The sequence below is a fragment of the Symphalangus syndactylus genome, chromosome 18 (assembly GCF_028878055.3).
Source record: "Symphalangus syndactylus isolate Jambi chromosome 18, NHGRI_mSymSyn1-v2.1_pri, whole genome shotgun sequence".
NCBI classification, from domain to species: domain Eukaryota; kingdom Metazoa; phylum Chordata; class Mammalia; order Primates; family Hylobatidae; genus Symphalangus; species Symphalangus syndactylus.
Genome location: NC_072440.2, coordinates 88,714,643 through 88,728,000, shown reverse-complemented (window position 1 = coordinate 88,728,000; position 13,358 = coordinate 88,714,643). Strand labels below are relative to the sequence as shown.

The following is a 13,358-nucleotide window of genomic DNA, read 5'->3' as shown; positions in this document are numbered from 1 at the left end:
TCCCAAGCAACCAAAAACGCTCCCTCCTTGGGGGTCACTGCTGATCCTGGAGGAAGCTCCAGTGGGCAGTGTGGACCTTTAGTTCCCAAAGCCAAAGTCAAGGCCCCAGAGGTCCCCTCTGTGGGGGAGAGATGGGCTATAGGCCAGCCAGCGGGGGCTCTGGGGGTGAGCCAGCAGGCTGCTTGCATGGCGGGCAGAGCTGGGACTGCCATCCTTGGCCATGCTGCCTTTCGCCTCCCATCTTAATTAGACATTGTCCTAACTAAGAAGCAGTCTCCTTTCTGATGAATGGGAAATGAATGGAGCCCCAGGGAGCTGGGCCACCCTGGGGTTCTGGGGCTACCCTGGCCTACCCTGCCTGCTCCAGCCCAGCATGGTCCCTCCCCTGCCCCCCAGGGTGCTTTTCCGTTTTATGGCTGTGCCCTCCTGAGCAGCCCTCCCTCCCTGAAGGCAGGAGCCGTGCCCTGTTCTTATTTCTTCTCAGTATCTTGCACTGAGCTGGGTGTAACGGGGAAGGAGGTGGGCAGTGAACTTGACATGATTTGATGAGAAAAGGGCAGACCGTGCATTAACCCAAGGGCATGCCTGGGGAATTGCTTGAGAGGGAAAGGGGGGCACGAAGGCCTGACTCATGGAGTGGAGCCCCAGAACAGGAAGTGGGCTACATCATGGTTTCCTGGGGGGGAATTCGGACAAGGAGGAGGCCCCCCAGGTCCCACTAGAGATGGAGACCAGAAAGGTGGGCACTGGTGCTTAATTAGCTGGTGAAGGTTCGTTCCACAAATCCTGCTCACTGAAGTGGCTGTTGGTTTTGCATTCACTCCGGACAGGGATTTTAATGTCCCCGGCCCTCGGAGCAATTCTGCAGCCGCCAACCCAGATGCTAGTTACTCGGTGAAATAAAAGAGTGGTCGAGTCTCTCCCGAGGAAGATAATATCCTGTCACAGGCAGTGTGATCTGCCGGCCATGTGACAGCCGTTCCCTAATGTTTCCAAATAGACTTTTCAATAGACTCTTGTCTAGAAGGAAGCAAATTGCAAAAGCATTTTTGGCAGCCAAATAGAGAGAAGGCATCAGTCTTTCTTCTTTGCAACTCTTGCCACTGGGTCTGGCTCCAGGCACCGAGTAGGGTTCATTCATCAGCTTGGGCCACTGATGAACACCATTTCCTGTGAAGAGGGAGCTCATTGAATTCGTCAATTCTGCAAGATCTAGAATAATCAGGCATGCCTGAGAGGCGGCCCTGGGAGGGGGGAAGCCTGCTTGGAGAAGGAAAGTAACAGCAAAATCCAGCTCAAAAGACTGGGATCGTGTGTTTGCAGGACTACAGGGAAACAGGGCTGGAGTTTTCAGTGTTTGCATCCTCTGTGGAGCCACAAGAACGAGGAGTTAGAAGGAGCCACGTTGGTTATTCGTAATGATAACTCTGGTTGATCCTCCTCTAAGTAATCAAACGGTAGCCACCACAGCTCCCTCATCGATCCTGATTTTTACAAGTTCCTAATTTATACACGCCTCCCTTCTTCCCTCAGTTTATGCTGATGTTATGTTGCCAACTGTCATTTCCAATATCTTTTTTATTTTTCATTATCACCATTTTAATGATTTACACCAGGAGCAATAGCACAAATGCCTAGTCAATTAGTCCCGTGAGAAAAGTCTCTGAATCGTGTGCTTTTTTGAAAAAAAATCACTACATCAAAACCCACAGCCAGATTTTCTCAAAGCAAAGGTGCACATGGGAAGGGAGAGAAATGGGAGGCTTGTTCTTTTAATATTGTTCATCTAAAACGGGCACTAGTACTGCCTTTCCAAGACAGGGAGATTGCTTTTTGTGCAAGAAATGGTGCCCAGAAATGGAATCGGTGGCATTTTTCCTGAAACTTAACCACCAGAAAAGCATTTTGAACATTTGTCTTTTTAGATCATGTATTAAGCCCTGTCATTATGGAATATGGCTTTTTCCAGATATATATCTGTCCCCCAGGGCCATCTAGGGAGTCAGAACGCCTGGGTCCTAGGGCGGAATCCAGGCCTGGTAACTCGCCAGATCTTAGGCTGGTGCGTCTCAAACTTTAACTTGTATGTGAGTGGATCTTGTCCCATTCCCCACCCCTCATCTTGTTAAAAATGCAGATTCTGACTCCGTAGTCCCGGGGCCAGGCCTAAGACTCTGCATTTCTCGCAAGTCCCCAGGCGATGCCGTGGCTACTGGCCTGTGGACCACACTTTGAGTAGGGAGGAGGTAGACCACTATGCCCAGTCCTGGGCTTCACCCTCTTGCTTTTCCTGGGTTATAAAATGTGAAGGTCAGTGCTGGACTGCTTACACCAACAGGATGTTGTGAGGCAAATGATGTAGTGGCTCTAAAAGAACCTTGTGTGGTTAGGGCACCTCCCAGAAGACCTCCCCTCTGAGCAAAGGCTGAGGCACACAGCACAGACACAGCGCTGTTAATCACGGGTCCTGTGTTGTCACAGGGGCTCTCCAAATCCTGTTTGGCTTTGTGTAACTGAAACTTCGTGTCTTGAGACCAGCACCTCCCATTTAAGTGCTCTCACTACAAAAGAAAAACAAGGCAGGAGCGAGCGCAGAAGAAACTTCTGGCCATGCTGGCTGTGCTCGTGGCACTGATAGTGATGATGGTTTGATGGTTTGGGGGATGGGTATATTCCCAAACACATCAAGTTATACACATTAAATATCTGCAGCTTTTTGTACATCAATCACACCTCAATAAAGCAGTTAAAGAAAAAAGAAGAGCCTTGTGAAGGATGAGGACTTGCTGCTGCTGTCCTGGCCACTGTGGGGTGTTTAGGGTGAGGGCCCTTCCCACTCCCCCTGAGACCAGCTGCACCCACTGCTGCTGAGGAAGATTCAGCTCTGCCAGGCATGCTTCCCCCAAAGCTTTGGACTGGCTGAGACCTGGGAACGTGTGCAGGTTTCACTGGCATTGGAGAAAGCAGGCTCCCTGTCTTCTTTAAATAATAAAGACAATGCCCTAAAGCCTTTGGTTCCAGAGATTGATGCCACCTGTCATCCCCAGAGTGGATGCAGACGTCAGAGGTCACAGCTATAGCTCTGGTTTCTTTTCTTTTCTTTTTGAGATGGTGTCTCACTATGTTGCCAGGCTGGAGTGCAATGGCATGATCTCGGCTCACTGCAACCTCCACCTCCTAGGTTCAAGCGATTCTCCTGCATCAACCTCCCAAGTAGCTGGGATTACAGGAGCCCGTCATCACGCCCGGCCAATTTCTGTATTTTTAATAGAGACATGGTTTCACCATGTTGGCCAGGCTGGTCTCGAACTCCTGACCTCAAGTGATCCACCCGCCTTGGCCTCCCAAAGTGCTGGGATTACAGGTGTGAGCCACCACTCCCAGCCACAGCTCTGGTTTCTTTTTTTTTTTTGAGACGGAGTCTCACTCTGTCGCCCAGGCTGGAGTGCAGTGGCGCAATCTTGGCTTACTGCAAGCTCCGCCTCCTGGGTTCACACCATTCTCCTGCCTCAGCCTCTCCGAGTAGCTGGGACTACAGGCGCCTGCCACCACGCCCGGCTAATTTTTTGTATTTTTTTTTTTAGTAGAGACGGGCTTTCATCGTGGTCTTGATCTCCTGACCTCGTGATCCGCCCGCCTCGGCCTCCCAAAGTGCTGGGATTACAAGCGTGAGCCACCGCACCCGGCCAGCTCTGGTTTCTAATGGGACTTGTTGAATCCCCGCCTCCCCTCTTTCCCCAGCCTGGAAAGTCTGGTAGAGGCTGCTCATTTGGGTTCAGACCCTGGACCCTGCAGCAGATGTTGCTGGAAACTTCTGGCTGCCAAGCAACAGGACCTGGTTAGGAGGTCTGCACACTGGCCCTGGCTGAGTGGGGCCTGATGGCGAGGTGGCTGGTGAGGACTGGGGGCCAGGGATGGGAGTGGAAATGTGACAATGAGAACCTTTCAGTTCACCTGGGGCCTTGATATTTTAAGAAAAGGAGCTAAAAATAAATCCACACCTTAGGTTCCTCATCCTAGAGTGGAACAGGAGAAGGCTGGCGTCAGCCTGGGGCACTCCAGAGTTTCCTGGGTTTCTGCTGCCTCAGAGGATTTAAATGTGAGGCCTTGGGTCCAGGCTGGCACTTACATGTGGCCCCCACAACCCCCACATTTCATGTCCACTTGGAGGTGCTGAACACCTCACCCCCTGAGGAATATGTAACTCTCAGAGGCTGTGTGAAGGGCCAGGGCTAGATGGTGAGGCGTAATTTAGGGCTCATCATGATGAGATGAAAGGACTCATCTCTTTCAGGGCAATATAAATGCAGATGGAACTTGATCTGGGGGGGCCTCCATACATTTTGGCCCCACCTGTCACTCTCCTCAGCCTAGTCCTGGCCCTGCCATGTGCCCCGTGCTGGGAGGGTCCCTTTGGTCTGCCAAATGTTCCCTGAGCCCCCTGCCCCGGATGCCCAGCCCTGTGCTCGGGCAGCTCCAATGGAGGAAACGAAGGGGGAGAGGTGGCCCTGTCCTTAGGGACGGGATCAGAACTCACACAGGGAGTGGAATATGCCAGTCTGTCACTAGGGTCCTAGGCCTGGTGAGTCTGGCTTCTATGGGCTCTGAGAAGAGAGGGCGCATCAAAGAGGGCTTCCAGCAGAGGAGGCCAGTGTGGGGCTCACCCCTAGCTTCAGCCAGAAGCAAGACTTCTGAGCTAGTGGGGGCTACGTGGGGATGGGGGTCACTGGGGGCTGGAGCAGCCCCAGGAGGCAGGGAGGCATTTCTGAGGGGCATCCCCACCTCCCGCTAACATCCACGTCAAGTCGTGGCCAAGCCGCCTCTCCAGAAACACCCAGAGAGTTCCTTTGTGTTGCATTTGCCAAGATGGTGTTCTGGCTGCTGTTTAGTATTTTGCTCCAGAAGAAAGGCTAAAAGATGCAGAGAGGGAAACTAAAATAATAAAGACAAGCACAGACTGTTCCAATCGACTTGGCAGCACGTCTCCCCCAAATGAGGCAATCATACATTTTCCGATCGGGGCCGGCCGGGCCGAGGCTCATTCCTCAGCCAGCCACCTCGGCTTCCCTATCTGGAGGCACCGCGGGCCCCCTGCCTTCCTGTGGATTAATCATGCCTTCGGGGCCCTCACAGCCGGCCGCCCACTCCTTCGGCATGTCTTAATGATAGGAACGAGGAAAGGGTCATTAGCCACCTGTGATCCTGTGTACAGTGTGTACACATGGTGCATGTTAATATGTGTGGGCCGCCACCAGCATCCAGAATACAGGATGTCACTGGACACAGACGGCCTCCATCCCGCCCAGGAGCTCAGGTGCACGGAGCATCCTTTTCCTGAGCAGGGACTCTCCCGGCCCAGGGCTGAGGGCTCCTGGACACCGTTCCCTCTGCTCCAGCCCCACATGGAAATACAAACACACGGAGGCTCACGGCGACTCTTAATTATTTACTCATGAATTATTCATGGTGAGGGTTTTCCAGGCGGGTCTGTGTGGCAGGGCTGCCAATCCGATCTCCAGCAAGTGTCCAGGAGTCCGACACCCCCCCAACACACCAGCTGGTGAGCAATTAGAGACACAGTTTGGGCCTGGGGCACCAGGATTTCTTTCCTGCAATATCCTCAAGCCCCGGGTAGCCCAAGCCTTTTGCAAGCCTGGGCCTGGGACATGGGGGCACTTGAGCTGCAGGGAGAAGCTCTTCCATCAAGGCAGGCCCTGGGGCTAGTGACACGAGGTCCCCTGTGTCGTGGGTATTTATGGAGAATGACCTTCCCCCACCCTCAGCTTGTGTCTCCCAGTGTCCCTGAGTGAGACCACCCTGCAGGATCCTGGCTGACCTAGCACAGAGGGCCTCAGGAGCTGTGCACGCTTGCAGACACCAGGCCACACACACTGCTTCGGATTTGACTGTGTCTTTTTCCCCATCCCAGTAAACCTGCCCAGTTCCTGTTGGGACATGAGGGTTCTAGGGACAGGCAGTGGGAGAAGGCTTAGGATGGAGCCAAAAGTCAGGGGCTGAGGCTACTTTGTCATCTTTATTTTGATCCTAGTTAAGACCCACCTGCCTCCTGTAAGGGAACAGAAGGAGCCCCTGGGGACAGGGTGGCCCATCCCTCATTCCTGCCTTTCCCAGGTGGTCTGGCACCCCATGATGCTGACCATGCTGAAGATTTGGCCCCATGTGCCAACAGAAAAGGAAGTGGCCAGTTTCCATTCATTCCCGAGGAACGGGCAGCCTAAGGGGAGGTTCGTCTGTGGAGGTGTGAGGTCAGGACTCTGTCAGGTGGAGGACACTTTTTGGTGAGCAGGTGAGTCAGCAGGTGAGCCCACGCCTCATCCCTCAGAAGTAGGGAGGTGGCAGGAATACACCCTTCACCGTCTCCTGGAGATAAGTGATGAGAGGGAAAGACCTTTCTGGCAGGGCTGGGGATGCTGTCGGGCACACCCCAGCACTGGCCTCTGCCCCACCTCCTCTGAGGGATGATCCGAATTGTGAGGCAGTTGCACTTGACCATTAGGGTTTTCCCCAGAGCTGGTGGATGTGGCATTGCTGCATTTGGTGATGCTGGGGGACCTTGTCCTGAGGTTTGGGGTGTACCTGTGTGCATTGAGATGCCAGCACATGGCTCTGAAGGAGGGCCTGGGTTGCAGCAGGATCAATGACTGAACATTACAAGAAGTGCTTCTGCCCGTCAGGAGCTCCCAGTGACGTGTACCCTCCGTTCTTCACATTTGCTCCAGTTCTGTAAGGAGGTCTTCCACTTCCCCTCTCTGCTCCCTGGAGGTGGGGAGGTGCATCACAGAGAAGGGAACGGGGAGCCTGACAGCCTGAGCTGGCTTCCTAAGCTGTGTGTGCAGGGTCCAGGCTCCAGACTCTCTGAATCTGGGCTCAGAGCTGGGAAGCCGAAGCCTGATGTGTGTCCCAGACTGCTATGAAGATGACCCCCCTCGTGGAGGTGCAGGCGTGGTGTTGACTGGCAGGCTCTGTGCACAGGGGAGACTTCAGGAGGCCAGGTGTGGTGGCTCACACCTGTAATCCCAGCGCTTTGAGAGGCCAAAGTGGGTGGATCACTTGAGGCCAGGAGTTTGAGACCAACCTGGCCAAAATGGCGAAACCCCATTTCTACCAAAAAAAAAAATTAGCGGGTGTGGGTGGTGGGTGCCGGTAATCCTGTAATACGCAGGAGGCTGAGGCAGGAGAATCGCTTGAACCTGGGAGATGGAGGTTGCGGTGAGCTGAGATCGCACCACTGCACTCCAGCCTGGGTGACAGAGCAAGACTCCATCTCAAAAAAAAAAAAAAAAAAAAAAAAGAGAGACTTCAGGGTTCTGCCCTCCTCCCCTCCCACCTCCTTGCCAGCATTGGCTTTGCTGCCTGCAAGATCCCAAAGGCCAGAGCCAAGTTGGCACATAAAATACCTGTGAGGCCTTTCACATTTCACCCACGACTAGCACCAAACTGTCTCTACCCTGCACCTCAGCGTGGCCTATTTCCACCCGTGAATACAAGATTTTCTAGCTTCTAGAGCGTTTTCTTCACATGTGCATGTAATTTAAACAGGTGCTAGCAAAGCACTAACCCCACCCAGGTTCGAGTCCTAGTGTCTTTGTAAATGGTCCCCTCCATACAAAGGAATGGCTGCTGCTCAGCCTGCTCCGCCCCCCTTGGTGAAGGGCCCTGTGCCAGGCTCTGCCAGTTCACGGGCAGCCTGCCAGGAAAGGGGGCTCACCTTGACAAGGAAGCTTTGTGATGTGTTTTGTCAGTAATTGCTTGACCAGTCTCGTCTAAGGTACCTCGTCCATTCCAGGCCTCCTTCTGCCACAACTAGCATTTCCTGATGGCTCCCTCAACACCGCTCTGGGCACACATGTATGCCCATGGGATCTTGTGACACACTGGCTCAGTGCCCAGCAGAAAATACTTAAGTTGCCACCTCTGGTGCTGGCACTCTGCCGTCTCACTCAGGGTAAACCGTGCAACACCTTTCTTTCATGACGTTTGAAAGGGGAAATTAAGACTGGGCGCGGTGGCTCATGCCTGTAATCCCGGCACTTTGGGAGGCCGAGGTGGGCGGATCACGAGGTCAGGAGATCAAGACCATCCTGGCTAACATGGTGAAACGCCGTCTCTACTAAAAATACAAAAAGTTAGCCGGGCATGGTGGCGGGCGCCTGTAGTCCCAGCTACGTGGGAGGCTGAGGCAGGAGAATGGCGTGAACCCCGGGGGGCGGAGCCTGCAGTGAGCCGAGATTGTGCCACTGCACTCCAGCCTGGGTGAAAGAGCGAGACTCCGTCTCAAAAAAAAAGAAAGGGGAAATTAAATTGAGGAATGGAGTCTCACCGAAAGGCTGGCATGCAAATTCTTGACCTTTGTTTTGGGTACAAGTAATGAGGCTGAAACTAGATTTCGGGCTCCAGGTCCCGAGTCTCCATCTCCTGCCTGACATTTTAAGGAGACTTGAGGAGCTGAGCATCAGGGTAGGGGACGGGAGCGGTGGGAGGTGCGGGGTGCTGGGGCCTGGGCTTCGCTTTCGTGCACCAGGACTGTAAGGTGCAGGCATGGTGTGGCCCAGCAGGTGGTCCCCAAGGCAGAGAGTGGAGAGGTTTTACTGGGGCCTAGAAGACCCCATTGACCTGATCCCAGGCACATCTAGGCATGTCTCAGAGGGGCAGGGTTGCTGGCCGCCCTCAGTGCATACCCTCCTCACCTCCACCCTCCCAAGCTGGAAGGAGATGGCTTCTTTGGCGATAGGTGAGGTTGTGTTGTTTTATAGGAAGGTAGGGGCTGATTTATCACATGAGTCAGGCCAGGCTAGGCTGTGCTTAGGTAACACATAGACTACCAATTTCAGTGCCTTATCACAACAAAGATTCACGCCCCCAGTATGCAACATCCAGTGTGCGTAGGGAAACGCTCTTCCATCAGATGGTGGCACCATCTGGAACATGTGGCCTCCAAGGTTGCCATGACGAGCGAAGGGAACTGAGGGTCATAGATGTTTGTAAAGGGCCAGGTCTGGAAGCAGTCTCCATCACCTCCCCACCCATCCTATCTGCCAGACTCCAGACACAGGAGCCCAACTTAACTGCAGTGGCAGCTGGGAGAGTTCCTCCTTGTGCCCAGAAAGAGGACATACTGTGGTGAATACATAACATCCTCTCTGCCACATTAGGATCCAACCCTAGGGATGCAGTGTCCCTGAGGCAGTGATGATCACGAGCCCCTTGTTGGCAGGTGAACCTTGGGAGAGGCATCTACGCTATGAGCCCCAGCTGACCTCGACGTGCAGATATTCTCCATTCAGGCCTGTCCTTCGAGGCTCAAGGTCTGATTTAGTAGGACTGCGAGACATTTTCTCTCTTTTTTTTTTTCTTTTTTTTTTTTGTCTCACTCTGTCACCCAGGCTGGCGTGCAGTGGCACGATCTTGGCTTACTGCAACCTCCACCTCCCGGGTTCAAGCGATTCTCATGCCTCAGCTTCCTGAGTAGCTGGGACTACAGATGCACGCCACCATGCCCGGCTAATTTTCGTATTTTTTTGGTAGAAATGGGGTTTCACCATGTAGGCCAGGCTGGTCTTGAACTCCTGGCCTCAAGTGATCCTCCCACCTTGGCCTCCCAAAGTGCTGGGATTACAGGCGTGAGCCCCTGTGCCCAGGCTAAGGTAGGATGTTTTCTTACTCCAGCACCTACATGGAACTTCCGGTCAGGAGACTCAACGTTTCTTTCTGTGTCTGAGATTTTCTCTTCACACAAATGTGTTTGTCCTCTCTGGAAGTGCTCAGCAATTAAGAAAAAACAAGCATTAGTTTATTGATCATTCAGCACACAGGTACTGAACACCCTTCTTTGCCAGGCACTGTTCAAGTTGCTGGGGTCACACAGAGAATGAGGACCCAGACCCTGTTCTCAAGGTAGCAGATAGACAGCAGCTGTGGCTGCAGGGAGGGCAGGCACCATTTGCTCAGGGGACTGGATGAGAGTCTCTCACCTGATCCACAAGGGGAAAAGTAAGTTCAGGGTTCTAGAAGAATTGGTGCCTGAACTGGGTGGGTCATAGGCTATAGCCAGGGGAGGGTTGGAAGCCATTCCTGGCAAAAGAGCGGCGTGGACTTGGACCCTGAGCTGAAAGGGGACATGAGGCTTCAGAAACCATAAGGCATTTGGAATGATGGGCCATGGCCTCTGGGGTGGGACGGGATGAATGACAGGGGATACTAGAAAAGGGAGCCTGCCCAGATCCTCTTCTGGGCCACCACGAAGAGTTGGAACCTTATATTGATGGACAGGATTTAAAGCAGGAAAGTAAAGTATCATGATCAGATTTGCCCTTTGCAAAACTCCTGTGGGCAGTTGGGTAGAGAATGGCTGAGAAGGGCAAGACTGGGGGCAGGTTGGCAGGCAGGCGAGCTGAAATAAGGAGACACTGGGAGACAGTGACGGAAGGTCGTGGCTGCAGATGGAGAAGGGGGTAGATTTGACAGCAACTGAGGCAGAGGAATCTAAGACCTGGAGGTCGAACAGGGGAATGGAGATGAGGAGATAGAGGCGGCTTTCTCTGAGAGAGGGAATTCCTGAGGAGGGGTGTTTGGGCGAAGGAACGTTGCGCTAATTTAGCAACTTTGGGCGTTTAGGTACCTGTGGAACAGCTGGGGGAAGGTGTGCGGCAGGCTGCAGGGAGGTGGGGGTGGTGCTTAAGAGAGAGGAGAGCTGCAAAGGTAGCCTTGGGAGTTATCCGGAAAGAAGGGATGGAGGGATGAGATCATCCAGGGAGAAGAGGAGGAGGAGACGTGGAACCCCGAGGAGCCCCAGCTTTTAAAGAATGAGCTGAGGAAGAGGAGCCCGCCAAGGAGACTGAGAAGGAGCAGCCGAGAGGGAGGCGGAGGGCTGGGAGAGGGCTGGCATCACAGAAACTGCAGAGGAGGGCTCCGGAAGGCAAGGAAAATCAGCCACGTCGCATGTGAGGGAAGTTGAGGACAGCGGCATAAATGTCCCCTTGGATTTAGCGAGCAGGTCACCCATGACTTCAATGAGAACAGTTCCCATGGAGCGGCCAGGGCGAAGGCCACAGCGGAGCAGGTCACAGAGTGAACAGGACGAGGAAACTGGGCTAAGTTTAGACAATGCCATCAAGAAGCTCAGCCGAAAAAGTTTATGTGGGGAGATCAAAAGGGAATTGATTTTTATTTTTTAACCATGTAATATTGGATAGGCTTTTTTTTTTTTTTTTTTTTTTTTTTTTTGAGACGGAGTCTTGCTCTGTTGACAGGCTGGAGTGCAATAGCGCGATCTCAGCTCACTGCACCCTCTGCCTCCCAGGTTCAAGCGATTCTTCTGCCTCAGCCTCCCGAGTAGCCGGGACTACAGGTGCGTGCCGCCACGCCCGGCTAATTTTTGTGTTTTTAGTAGAGAGGGGGTTTCACCATGTTGGGCAGGATGGTCTCGATCTGTTGCCCATGTGATCCGCCCGCCTTGGCCTCCCAAAATGCTGGAATTAACAGGCGTGAGCCACCGCACCCAGCCTGGATAGACTTTTTAAAAAGAATTTTTGTGTCATGGTGTAAGCCAGAAAGCATAATGGTGAAATAAACAGTGACACCACATCCAGCTGAAGAAGCTATGGTCAGCTCTGTTTCAGGCAGGGCTGCAGGCTTTACCCGGGCTGCAGGGTGGCTTCAGGTCTGCCCGGTGTGCCTGGCAGAGGGGACGATGGCCACCAGGGCACAGGCCAGCATGCAAGTAGAACATGGGTAGGCGGCTGCTCGGGTTGGGCACAGGCCCTGGCTGCATGGCACTAGAAGTTGACAACTAGGTCTGGATGTGCAAAGTCTGCAGTAGGAACAGGCTTTATAGATAGATATTTTTAAAATAAAGTGGCCCGTCCGTCCACTGGCCAACAATTCCAGGGTGCCTCCCCAGGGCTGAGCTGGACTGGCAGGATAGGAAAAGGAGCTGGGAACCCGGACCTGTGGGGGCTCACCCCCAGACTGGAAAACAGTTGGAGAATGGAAAAGGCCAAAGGCAACCAAGCTGTGCCTGAGCCATGCCCAGGGCTGTGGGTGTGATGCAGACCCCTACCCTAACCCACCACCACTTGTGCCCTGGCACTGCCATGCCCTCTCCCCTCTGTCTCTGCCTCTCCGTGGCCTCTGAGACCGACAGCCTCCCCTGCGTCTTTACAGCGTTCTTGACCGAGGGTAACACCGGGCCCTGGATGGGCAGGGAACCAGGCAAATCATGGTAATACTGAGCAAAATGCAATCTTCGGTGATTCAGAAGCCCTTCCAAATATCATGGTGTGTCCACATCTCCATGACAACATGGAAGGGCCTTATGCTCAGAGGCTCAGGCGAGCCGTGTGGGAGATGGTCTGGTTAACAGAGGCCAGGGTACACGAGGTCTCTGATGCCGCCCGAGATCAAATCATAGGGCTGTGATTATGAAAGGGAACTCAACTCCTGGAGGCTAACACCCTTTGCGACTTGAGTTGTGCTTTTAGCTAGGATCTGAAGGCTGGGGATCCCGGACTCTTTATCACTTTCTAGTACTCGAACCTCAAGGGATAACTTATTCGCAGTGAGGTCCCTTCACCCTCAACTGGGGTCGAACAGGGGAATGGAGATGAGGAGATAGAGGCGGCTTTCTCTGAGAGAGGGAATTCCTGAGGATGGGTGTTTGGGCGAAGGAACGTTGCGCTAATTTAGCAACTTTGGGCGTTTAGGTACCTGTGGAACAGCTGGGGGAAGGTGTGCGGCAGGCTGCAGGGAGGGCAGGCACCATTTGCTCAGGGGACTGGATGAGAGTCTCTCACCTGACCCACAAGGGGAAAAGTAAGTTCAGGGTTCTAGAAGAATTGGTGCCTGAACTGGGTGGGTCATAGGCTATAGCCAGGGGAGGGTTGGAAGCCATTCCTGGCAAAAGAGCGGCGTGGACTTGGACCCTGAGCCGAAAGGGGACATGAGGCTTCAGAAACCATCCATGCCCTGCCGCCTGCCTCACAGTCTACTGTAGGAGGAAGAGAGATTTATATAAAGGGCTTTGGCCACTATAAAGTGAGTCTGCACACGTGGGTGGCCGTATCCTATCATGTGGTTGAGGAAAACACATCCTGAGGAGTTCACGGCTCTTTTTTCACGGTGGGGTGGGAGGGGATAAAGTCCCATCCATAATTAAAATATGCACATTTGTGTCGTTCAGGGCAGTGAGATATGGCCGAACAAACAGTATCACTTTTAACTGTGACTGGGTTCAAATCCTGCCTACTTACTTTGGCCACATGATCCTGGGCAAATCATGTATTCCTTGTCTGCGAAGTGGGGCTAATTAATGATCCATGCTTTGTGGGCTTGCGTGACTC

General features: G+C 53.3%; 1 protein-coding gene across 1 annotated transcript in view; it reads left to right on the top strand.

The window, feature by feature from the left end:
* KLHL29 (kelch like family member 29) overlaps positions 1-13,358 on the top strand; it is a 324,605-nt gene that overhangs the window by 159,433 nt on the left and 151,814 nt on the right. The window lies entirely within an intron of this gene.